Below are 13,227 nucleotides of genomic sequence, written 5' to 3'. Positions count from 1 at the left end.
AAAATATGTGCACCAATGAAAACGTTCTGAATGAATGAAAATATGTCCTGAGTTGCAGAAAGAAAAGAACAAAAACAAAAAGAAAACATTCCACAGGGCACAAGACAACAAACATTCAGAGAAATAAAACCCTCACTGCTTCCCCTTGAAATAAATTAACTAGAAGTTATTTTTCTTAATTAGAAGATATTTGCTTCGCAAACAATAAAATGCAAAAGAACATTATATCTAATAGTAGGAATAAGGTGTTATGAAAAAGCAGGCCAAGCGAACTAGAAATGCACCTAAAATAAAAAGACAGATTAAAAACAAAAGGATGAGTAAGGATCAAAAAACACACAAAAAGGCCAGCCACGGTGGCTCACGCCTGTAATCCCAGCACTTTGGGAGGTCGAGGTAGGTGGATCACAAGGTCAGGAGTTCGAGACCAGCCTGGCTAATATGGTGAAACCTCGTCTCTACTAAAAATACAAAAAAATTAGCCGGGCGTGGTGGCACATGCTTGTAATCCCAGCTACTTGGGAGGCTGAGGCAGGAGAATTGCTTGAATCCAGGAGGCAGAGGTTGCAGTGAGCCAAGATGGCATCACTGCACTCCAGCCTGGGTGACAGAGCAAGACTCCATCTCAAAAAAAAAAAAAAAAAAAAACACACACACACACACACAAAAAGGAAGGACTGCTAAATTTAACAAGCATTTCAAGGCAAAAACTGTAAATATTTTCATAAAACATATAATCCACAATGAAAGCAACGGTTGTAAAACTTTGTACTCCCAGTAACAACCTGAAAATACACGTAACAAAAACTAAAGGCAATCTCTTTGTATTTACTGATAAAAATGTAGAAAGCAATAACTTAAAATACAACTGAGATGCGTTTCTAATTAACTGAGTAGCCAAAAACTAAAATAGTGAAACTTGTCCTAGGACAGATGTCACAAAGTCAATGAATATCTGGGGAGCAGCAAGCCGTACACATCAGAGTACCCATGCAGTGAAGAGTTGCAATGGAAGCACAGACATCATCAACTAGAGTGCTTACAATAAGAGAACACAAATGTTATGCATATATATGCATATAGATACACACACACTTCAAAGGGAATAACACACCTAAAACATAAATATTTACATAATAAGGTTATACAAAGGCTTTGGCTTGTGATTCGGGAAACACTCTTTAAGAAGGGTAAATATAAGATGATGTAATCTCATAATCTTTCTAATTATAGGATAAAACAATCTATGGTATGTAATTCAACATGTAAAGAAAAAGCACTCTTGGGCAGGAACTGTGAAAAATCATTATGCTATATTCATGCTTATTCCTTCAGGTTAAAAAATCCAGAACCGTATCAACAATACATTATGAAGTAGATGGAATACTGACAGAAACGTCAAATTAAAATCTCTGCTTCCATGAAACCCTGTCTCTACTAAAAATACAAAAATTAGCTGGGCATGGTGGCGCAAGCCTGTAATCCCAGCTACTCAGGTGGCTGAGGCGGGAGAATCGCTTAAACCTGGGAGGCAGAGGTTGCAGTGAGCCATGATTGCACCACTGCACTCCAGCCTGGATGACAGAGCGAGACTCGGATCCCCAACCCAGAAAAAAAAAAACAAAAAACTTTGCTTCCTCACATAGCCTTAGAATAAATCCTTATCTTCTAAGAAAATCATCTCTAGGCTTTTGTCAACCAAGAAAACTTTCTGTAAACAAAACCTCCCACTGAAGCTCAAGATGTAAAAGTTGAGCTACTGTGATTAAAGTGTGAACGGAGGCCGGGCGCAGTGGCTCACGCCTGTAATCTCAGCACTTTGGGAGGCTGAGGCGGGTGGATCACGAGGTCAGGAGATCGAGACCATCCTGGCTGGCTAACACAGTGAAACTCCATCTCTAATAAAAATACAAAAAATTAGCCGGGCGTGGTGGTAGGTGCCTGTAGTCCCAGCTACTCGGGAGACTGAGGCAGGAGAACGGCGTGAACCCAGGAGACAGAGCTCGCAGTGAACTGAGATCGCACCACTGCACTCTAGCCTGGGCAACAGTGCAAGACTCCATCTCAAAAAAAAAAAAAAAAAAAGGATGAATGGAGGCCGTGGGGTGGGAACAGTTCCAAAAATGGTCACCTCGTACTTACCACCAAACGACACAGGCAAAGCATAGGGTTAAGTGCTAGGGATTCAGAAGTGAACAAAACAGAGTGTCCTTTGGGAGCTTACATTCTCAAATGGAAGACGGCTAATAAACAAGTAAACAAATAAAGATGATCATTTCACATACAGAACCCCACTCTAAAGAAAATAAGTAAGGTTAATAAGATAGATGGTGACTAGAGGGGGTGTTTGGGACTTCTTCATGTGCCTGGGGGTAGTCAAGGAAAGTCTCTCTGAGAAGACATCAGAGAGAGTTTCTGGTTAGTTCTAGAGGACATTCAGCCACTATAGAGACCCAACGAAAGAAAAGAACCTGTTCAAGGGATAGAAAGAGACAAGTTTGGCTACCGCAAAGTAGACAAGGGGAGTGCAGAAGGAAGAAACTGGAGAAGCACAGAGGCCAGACAAATGGATCTTTTATAGCAAGGCTTGGATTTTATTTTAAGTGTAATGGGAAGTCTTTGAAAGGTTTTAATCAAGGGAATAACATGATCTTATTTACACTGTAGAAGCTATTGTGTGAAACGGATTATAGGGAGACAAAGTGGAACCGAGAAAACATCCAGGAGACCACAATAAACACCCACGTGAGAGACAGTGGTGGCCTAGACTAATGTTTTAACAGTGGAAATGATTAGGATTGGTCAGACTCAGGATATATTCCGGACAGACAGTCTACAAGACTTCATGATGGAGTAGACATAAAGCGGTGGAACAGAGCGGAATCAAAGATACCTTTGAAGTTTCTGGCCTGCCTAACTGGGTGTTTGATGGTGCTATTTACTAAGACGAGAAAGGACTGGGGTGTGTGCATTAGGGTGGGGACAGCATCAAGAATTCCGCTTTGGGCTGGGCGCGGTGGCTCAAGTCTGTAATCTCAGCACTTTGAGAGGCCAAGGCGAGTGGATCACTTGACAACAGAAGTTTGAGACCAGTCCGGCCAACATGGCGAAACCCTGTCTCTACTAAAAATATAAAAATTAGCTGGATGTGGTGGCACACAACTGTAATCCCAGCTACTCAGGAGGCTGAGTCAAGAAAATCCCTTGAACCAGGGAGGCGGGGGTTGCAGTGAGCCAAGATCATGCCACTGCACTCCAGCCTGGGTGATAAGTGAGACTCTGTCTTAAAAAAAAAAAAAAAAAAAGAAAAAAGAATTCTGCTTTGGCTATGTTTGTTAATTTTGAACAGCTTATTATTAGATGCCCAAGAAGATCTGCCTACTAGACAGCTGCCCATCTAAGCCTGCAGTTCTTGGGAGAAGTAGGAGCTGGAAATACCCACACACTTGTTCAGTTCTCCCCTCTCCCGACCTCCACTTCCATGGCAAACTCTTTAAGCCTTCTCAGAATTCCCAGTGCTCCTCAGAACAGTGTGTCACTTATGTGGCTTTTTCCAACTTAATACCTAAATTTGCCCAATGTTTGCACAGTGCAACCAAAATAATTCAATATTTAAAAATGTAAATTACATGTGGCCACACTAATATAAATTTATCTGCTTGCATCAAAACAAACTACAGATAGTTTAAAGACCCTAGTGAACAAATGAAATCATGGAAGTGTGGCAGAGGCCGGGCGCAGTGGCTCACACCTATAATCCTAGCACTTTGAGAGGATGAGGTGGGAGGTTTGCTTAAGCCCGGGAGTTGAAGACCAGCCTGGGCAACTTAGCAAGACTCCATCTTTAAAAACGTTTTTTAAAAAAGAGAAAGTGTTGTAGAAGAAAATTCAGGATAATACTGGTAAAATCTTGAAGTGACAGGGGATGTTCTCATTTGACACCACGAGCAGAAATCCTTAAAAATGGAAAATCAGGCCAGGCGTGGTGGCTCACGCGTGTAATCCCAGCACTTCCCAGCACTTTGGGAGGCCGAGGCGGAGGGATCCCCTGAGGTCAGGAGTTTGAAACCAGTCTGACCAATGTGGTGAAACCCCATCTCTACTAAAAATGAAAAAATTAGCAGGAATCGCTTGAATCCAGGAGGCAGAGGTTGCAGTGAGCTGAGATTGTGCCATGCACTCCAGCCTGGGCAACAAGAACAAAACTCCGTCTCAAAAAAAAAAAAAAGAGGAAAATCATAGTGGATGGCACTTCTATGAAACACTTAAACACTTCTATGAAAGAAAAAAAAATTCCACAAGTTAAGTTTTAAAAGCAAATGAAACTTTGGAAACAAATATCTGAAGCATATATCATAAGGAATTAATGTCCCTAAGTATGAAGAGTTCATACAAATCAAGAAAAAAGATTAATCCCAAAAGAAAACGTGACAAGGACAAGAGCAGAAATTCAAAAGAAAAGGAATTTAAATGACCAATTGACACATGAAAAAAAAGTGCTAAGCTTCTTATCAGTAAAAGAAGTGAAAGAAAAGATACTATTTTCACCTATCAGGCCGGCAATTATTAAACTGGCAATGAGCATAGACTTGGGGTCTGGGTACAGGCACGCAGCCATTAGTGGGAACAGAAACTACTATCCCCTTTGTGGATATCCGGTAATACATATCAAGATTTTTACATGCTCTTTGATCTACAAATTCCTAGTGGAGAAATTAGACATGGGAGGGGCCAGTGGATGAAAAGCATCAGGGACAAATAAGTTTTTCAGAGTAAGATACTCTGTGCCTAAAAACGATGCTTCAGAATTACATCTAATGATACGAAAAGATAGTAAGTGAAAAAATTAGGTTATAAAACCATATAGTCAAGGTAATTCACATAAATGGATATATTCACATAAAGGGCGATCTAATAATAAACTTCAGGATGTTATCAGTATTGTGTCTGGAAAGATTGAGTGTTCTTTATGATCTTTCTTTTTCTTTCATTCTAATGAGCATATATTACTTTAACAATAAAAACTTCATTTCATGACAAAACAAAAACGAAAGTCCTACACAGAAAAGAGCTACTGAATGGACATTGCCAAAAAAGTCAGAAGATACTTTGGGGAAATTTTTCCTCTCTTTTAGAATAGAAATGTTTCTGTATTTATGACGCGTTCCATTATGGGCATGCATTACTCCTATAATAAAAAAGGTAAAATATACTTTTTAAAACTAAATTATTTCGAAATCTCTTTTCCTATCTTAATTTTAAGGACTACTGCAACTATCATACAGTATTTTCAAAAGTATATGTCTATTTTCCTTCTTTTCAGGTTCCAAAATCAGTTTTTCTTTACTGCTCTATTGTCTTTGGAGAGCACAAAGGGATCCTGTTCCCAAACACACTGGGCCCCATTTCCCCTCCCTATTATTACTTTTAGTTGTCTTCCACACTTTAGCCCAATAGTTCTCAAAGTCTGGTCCCCAGACCAACAGCACCAGCATTAATGGGGAACTTGTTAGAAATGCAAACTGTTGGATCCCGTCCCAGATCTAGTGAATGCATGCTAGATTTGAGAACCACTGTTTCAGCCTATAAGCTGTGGGCCTTCAGAATCCAAACTCTCTTGAAAACAGTCAAACTGCATTTCAAAGTAATTTTCAATAGTAACACATTAAATCATTCGAACAGACTGAGTTGCTACATCTCTAACAGCTGAAAAACTTTTGACAGAAAAAAAGAATCCACAGTAAAAGAAAATCATACCTGTAGAGATGCCTTAAAGGTACCAATGAGTCCTAGAGACATGGCAAGCCTTCAACAGTTCTGAGGTAAATACACCTGGTTGCCTCAAGGAACACATTAAATACAAACTCATTTAATTACATATGTCAAAGGCAGAGCTATACAATCAAGCATTCAACCAGATTCCTGAGTAATAACCATATCCAAGCCCAATCTAGAAGAAATACAACAATCAGGTGTGCTAAAAACTTCAAAATCATTTTATCCTGAACGAATAAATGATCCCATTTGGGGCAAGATGTACGGAAGTTTGATGCAACAATTAGCATAGCTGTTTACCTCTGATGGAGGTTTAACCATGATAAACATGAAATGAAATTTATTCACAGTCCAACACCAATAGCAAATTTTCTGCCACATTCATTTGTTCAATAAATTAATGAGCCAGGTCCTGAGCTGGTGGTGCTAGGTGATGAAAAGGTGACATCCTGGCTGCTCTTGGGAAGCCTGCAGTTCAGTTAGAAATGACCTGAGGACAAACAGCTGGGATTACCCCCACTGAGGGGTAGGTTCTGACAACACACAGTTTTTCTAATACGTGTTACAGATAAGAAAACTGAAGGTTTGAGAGATTAAGTCACCAAGGCCACCTAACTCTCCGCAAGTCCATGCTCTGTCCTCGCCCCTTCAAACCTCTTCTTTATTGTATATATCGAAGGTATATGACATGATATTTTGATATACATATACACAGTGAAATGGCTACTACAGTCAGAAATAATATATCCATCTCCTCACATAACTATATGTGTTAAGAGCACTTGAAATCTACTCTCAGCAAAATATTCCAATACAATATTAGCCAGAGTCATCACGCTACATATTAGATCTCTAGTTTTATTCATGCTATGTAACTGCAATTTTGTACCTTTGACCTACATCTCCCACGTCCCCTTCCCCTGATAACCACTGAGCCACTCTATTCTTACAAATTTGGTTTTATTTCAGCTTCCACATATAAGTGAGATCTTGCAATATTTTTCTTTTCTTTTTCTAGTTTATTTCACTTAGCACCATGCCCTCCAGGTTCATCTATGTTGTCATAAATGGCAGGATCACCTTTTTTTATGGCTGAGTAATATTTCATTATGCCCCAATTTATTTATTTATCAGGCTACAGATACTTACTAAATCGTTTCCGCCAGGCATGGTGCTCACGCCTGTAATCCTACCACTTTGGGAGGCCGAGGCGGGTGGATCGTGAGCTCAAGAGATCAAGACCATCCTGGCCAACATGGTAAAACCCAGTCTCTACTAAAAATACAAAAATTAGCTGGGCGTGGTGGTGCACACCTGTAGTCCCAGCTACTTGGGTGCCTGACGCAGAAAAATTGCTTGAACCCGGGAGGTGGAGGTTGCAGTGAGCTGAGTTCGCGCTACCACACTCCAGCCTGATGACAGGAGACTCTGTCTCAAAAAAAAAAAAAAAAAATCGTTTCCATATCTTGTCTATTGGGAATAATGCCACAAGGAATATGGGCGTGCAGATATCTTCCCAAGGTGCTGATTTCATTTCCTTTGGTATAGGGATTGCTGGGTCATACAGTAGTTCTATTTTCAATGTTCTGAGGAATTTCCATATTGTTTTCCGTAACTGCTTTACATCGATTTACATTCCCACCAACAGCATACAAGGGTTCCCTTTTCTTCATATCCTGGCCAATTCTTATTATTTCAGTCTTTTTTATAATGGCCATCCTAACACGTTGGAGGTGATATCTCACTGTGGTTTCATTTGTACTTTCCTAGGTAGCACCAGTTTTAACGTTAAAAAGAGACTTATGAGTATACATTGTTTGCATCTTACATGAGATAGTACTAATTGTATGATCAAATGAAGAATAAAACTGATTTTGTTATGATTCTTAAAAACACATGTGAATTAGGTAAAATTAGCATCAAGACATCAATTCTTTTTTTTTTTTTTTAGACAGTTTCACTCTTGTTGCCCAGCTCACCGCAACCTCTGCCTCCCAGGTTCAAGCAATTCTCCTGCCTCAGCCTCCCAAGTAGCTGGGATTACAGGCATGGGCCACCACGCTGGCTAATTTTGTATTTTTAGTAGGAGACAGAGTTTTTTCATGTTGGTGAGGCTGGTCTTGAACTCCCAACCTCAGGTGATCTGCCCACCTTGGCCTTCCAAAGTGCTAGGAATTACAGGCGTGAGTCACTGTGCCCGGCCAAGACATCTATTCTTTTTAAATTTTAAATGATCTCATTTTTGAATGGAAATAAAACTACAAATGTACAAAAGAGGACAAGAAGGATATACAACAAAATATTAACACTGATTAATGGTGAGATTCAAGTAATTATTATTGTAAGTTATTTATTTATTTTTTGAGACAGAGTCTCGCTCTGTTGCCCAGACTGGAGTGCAATGGTGCAATCTTGGCTCACTGCAACCTCACTCAAGTGATTCTCCTGCATCAGCCTCCTGAGTAGTTCAGATTACAAGCGCACGCCACCACGCCTGCCAATTTTTGTATTTTTATTAGAGATGGGGTTTCACCATGTTGGTCAGGCTGTATTGTTAAGTTATTTTTTAAATTATCATTGAACTTAAAAAAACAAAACAAGCCAGACACAGTGGCTCATGCCTGTAATCCCAGCACTGAGGTCAGGAGATTGAGACCAGCCTGACCAATGCGGTGAAACCCGTCTCTACTAAAAATACAAAATTAGTCGGGCTTGGTGGCTGGCGCCTGTAATCCCAGCTACTCAGGAGGCTGAGGCAGGAGAATCACTTGAACCTGGGAGGCAGGGGTTGCGGGGAATCAATATCACCACTGCAATCCAGCCTGGGTGACAAGATCAAAACTCCATCTCAAAACAAACAAACAAACAAACAAAAACAAGAAAGAAAAAAAAAACAGCCAAGATTCCATTTATCAGTGGTTCTTACTAGGTATGCACCATTCCCTAAGAGATGTTTGAAAATCTGTGGGGGCATTTTTGGTGATCTCATTTGCTGGGAGGCACCACTGGCATTTATTTAACAGGCTGTGCAGAACAGTCCCATATAAGGAATTGTCTCATATGACTTTTGAATGTTTCTCTAGATATTCATGTAGGGGAAAATCCCATGTGTAATTATCTGAACCTAAAACCTAATTCCATTTCACAGAGAATCACAAAAGACTTTTTTCAAGTTTTACTACACATTCAATTTGCTGGGAATATAATTACCACATAAATCAAAAGACTGTTTTGTATTTTGCCAAAAGTTGCTCACAGTTTCAGAGAACATGTCATTACCTCTAATGCCCTTACTGATATTTGAATCACCAAGTAATGTATCCCTACCAGTGTGCATTTGCAGCCACTGCATTCTCAGTGCACCTGACCTAGGGAGCATGTGATCTAGTGTAGCTGAGACAGCACTGACACACTGAACTACTATCATGTTATTATGTTACATTCATTTTTTTCTTTATAAAAAAAGTAGGGCATTACGTTGATGTTTTTGAAATTATGTGTCGGTAGGTTGCATGAATTTATTTGAATTCTGAGATGAATATATTTCACAAGAATAAAGGAAGTATTACCAAAGACTTACTACAAAAAGAGAGTGTTGTCTGACACGGTTGAGACCTGACTGTGATGACTCATGCATGTATGCCCTGGATGAGAAACCCTTCTGTCCAGCCAGACATTAAGGTCTGCAACACACAGGTGAACCATGGCCAGTCTTCGGACTACATTTTACTGTTGTTGTTTTGAAAAAAAAAACGATTTTCATTAAAAAGCTATGCATACTAACTTGAAATGGGTTTATTTTTCATTTTAAATAAATAACCAAATCATAAATTAGGGAATAAGTAATTTCTCCGATTTGGTTTTGTTTTCTGAGACAGTGTCTTGCTCTATAATCCAGGTTAGAGTGTCATGACGCAATCACGACTCACTCCAGCCTCCAACTCCTGGGCTGAAGCAATCCTCCCACCTCAGCCTCCCACATAGCTGGAACCACAGGCACATGTCACCACTCCCGGCTAATTTTTTTACATTTTGGTAGAGGCAAGGTCTCACTATGTTGTCCAAGCTGGTTTTGAACTCCTGGGCTGACGTGATCCTACCACCTGGGCTTCTCAAACTGTTGGGATTATAGGCATGAGCCACTGCACCTGGCCTCTCAGTTTTAATCAAAAAGTTTGACAACTACTGCTCTAATGGAAAAAGATATGGAGAGGGCAAAACTGGCTGGAGACAGAGCAGGTATGAGGCTAGGGCAACACCTGAGTGAGAGTGAGGGAAGTTCCAGAACTAAGCCAGATCAATAGTGCACAATGAAATCAGGTGTAAGGGGGAGGAAGGAATTCAGAATAAAGTATAAGCTTTCAGGCTGGGCACATGAATAAATGATGAAGCCACTCAAGAGAGATCTCAACACCAACACACGTCACTTTCTGAGATTAAAAAAAAAAAAAACGATGTTTTCTACCCACAAACATATAAAAACTTAAATGAAAAAAGTATTGGCACAGTTACCCTTTTGCATGCAGATATAATACCAGTTTGGGCCAGACACGGTGGCTCACGCCTGTAATCCTAGCATTTTGGGAGGCCGAGACAGGTGGATCACTTAGGGCCAGGAGTTCAAGACCAGCTTAGCCAATGTGGTGAAACCCCATCTCCACTAAAAATACAAAAATTAGCCAGGTGTGGTGGTGCACACCTGTAACCCCAGCTACTCAGGTGGCTGAGGCAGGAGAATGGCTTGAACTCAGGAGGCGGAGACTACAGTATGCAGAGATTGCGCCACTGCACTCCAGCCTGGGCAACAGAATAAGACTGCCTCAAAAAATAAAATACCTTCTTCTCTCTCTGCTTCTGGAATACATATACAAACCAGAATGTTTGGACAGGAGTCTTGAACCTGTGTCCGCCACAGGTAGAAAGCAGCCCTGAGGGAGGCCATCCACTTGCCACACCCCCTTCAGCCGCCTAGGCATCTCTACAGTCCCATACACATTTTCTTCAAATATTCAGCTTCAAAAACCTTTTAGGTCAGAGGTTGTCAAAGAAGCAGGAGGGAGGAGCCACCTACTGCCCTTTCACACATTTCCCTGGAATTCCTGTGCCAAGTGCAGGGTCACTGACCTGCAAGGCTGAGTTTGCACCGTTCCACTGGGAAGGTTTGGGGCTCCCATGCACAGAGAGCTAAGGACAGTTACAGATATGGCCACAGAGTAAAGAAAATCTCTTGAGGTAAGAGCCTTTAACTCAAAGTACAAGTGGAGAAGTACCAGAAGGCCTAATCTTTAATACCAATGGAGCCGCTCCTTCATGCAAACTGCCTGGAGCACCGCCAGTCCCCATCCTGCTTCCCACTTTACCCAGCAAGGGTTGTGGACCTAGAAAGTGATCTGCGGTAGTGAAGACTGACAGTAAGAAGAGCAAAAGGGAAGTAGGGGGGGACATCTTTCAGCCCCAGTGCAGATCTCTTGGCAACACTCCCTGTTTCTAGCCCGTAGCTGGAGGCACCGGCTTACTCCTCATGGCAGAGAGCCCATCCTAACCTCAGTGATGACATGCCCTGGGGGGGGGCCCACACCACAATGATGTGACCCTCTTAGGGAGGCTGACAAATTGTGTTTTAATAATATGAATCCTAAAGATTCCAATTTGTACCACTTATCTTTTGAATACCATCTCCCTCTTCAACTTTTTCTTTCATTTCTAGTTGATAGTAAAACCCTCAGAGAAGTTCAAAGGCAGTAAGTGCTAGACTCAAGTAAAGAGGCTGGGAGAAAACTGTGAAAATGCATCTTGCTCCAAAGGGCTCCAGAAGGGGAAGAGGTCCTATTATAAAGCCGTAAGTGGAGCCAATCTCTAGGAAGGAAAGGTCCAATTTTCAGACTGGACCAGAAATATCCTGGGTAGGAGGTCTGGTCCCTATAGTGGCCCATCCTCCTATCCTTGCTCCCTATCTCTCCTCCAACCATCTGCTTGCTGGAGCCCCTGCCTTAGGCTCCAGAACCCAACCCACCTCACAATCACTGCCACCACTATCAGTGCAGTACTATGATGCCAGCCTTCCAAATGGGAACTTCACACATACATTCCCAGGAAGTTATTATTATACAATGTACATAAGGAGAGGTATTATACAGATCGCATACTGTGAACAGCGCAGACTCAGGAAACAGACTTCATGGATCCAAACACCAGATCTGCCACTTACTAGCTGTCAGATCACAGATAAGTTACTTAAGCATTTTGTGCCCTGGCTATAAAATCCAAGTATCCGTTCTACTCCGCAGAGCTGCTGGATTAGAAAGTTCAAAACTACAGACTTAACCAATACCTGACATCCTTTTTTAAAACTGGAAACCTACCACGTCCCAAAAAGAACACTTTGGTTCCAAATCTAGTAACCTCTGGGCAGTAAAGATGATAAAAGCTAAGCAGTCAAAAGAGTCATTTGGCTTACAATTTGTTTTCCTTCTATTTTCAAAGATATATAATACAAGCAGTTCATATATTCTTTTTCATTATTGGCACATACATCGGCCAAGACATTTTGTTCTCAAACTTTTTGGCTTCTGGACTCTTTTATACACTTAAAAATTACTGAGGATCCCAAAGAGCTTACCTTAGAGAATTGTTTAAAAAAAACCAAAAAACAAAAACCTCAGACATATATACAAGTGCATAGACCATTAGCCAACAAAGAGACTACACCATCATATATTATATAGCGTTTGGAAAACTACACTGTACACCTGTGAAGAGAAGAGAGTAAAAAAAAACCAAATAGGCTGGGTGTGGTGGCTTATGCCTGTAATCTCAGAATTTGGGAGGCCGAGATGGGGCCAGTGGATCACTTGAGTCCAGGAGTTCAAGACCAGCCTAGGCAACATGTGGCAAAACCCCATCTCTATGAAAAATAAAAAAACTAGCCAGGCATGGTGGCATGTAAATGTAAAACAATGCCTCCCCAGAGTCCCAGCTCGGAGGCTGAGAGGCAGGAGGATCACTTGTGCCCAGAAGTCGAGGCTGCAGTGAGCTGTGATTGCACCATTGCACTCCAGGCGGGGGACAGAGCAAAGCCCCATCTCTAAATAAATAAATAAATAAATAAATAAATAAATAAATAAATTTTAAAAAGCAAATAACTCTCAACAATTATTATGAAAATAACCTGAACCTGCAGACCCTCTGAAAAGGTCATAAGGAGCCCCAGGGGCTCCACAATACCCTTTGAGAATATTTGCACAAAGCAAAGACATATTTAAAACTCTCATGGCTTTCATTTTTCACCTTTTCTAGATTTACAAGATAATAAAACAACTATGATACATTTCATCGAACTATCTATAAAGTGCAAATGATCTTAGCTTAAAATTACAATAAAATGGTTTAAGAAAGTATTTTGGCAAAATTACAACTAACGTAAACTTGGAATAAATGTCATGCCGAATTATT

This window comes from Mandrillus leucophaeus, unplaced genomic scaffold (assembly GCF_000951045.1).
Source record: "Mandrillus leucophaeus isolate KB7577 unplaced genomic scaffold, Mleu.le_1.0 Scaffold582, whole genome shotgun sequence".
In the NCBI taxonomy this organism is placed as follows: domain Eukaryota; kingdom Metazoa; phylum Chordata; class Mammalia; order Primates; family Cercopithecidae; genus Mandrillus; species Mandrillus leucophaeus.
The sequence above is the reverse complement of the archived record's forward strand: the minus strand, read 5'-3'. Positions refer to the sequence as shown.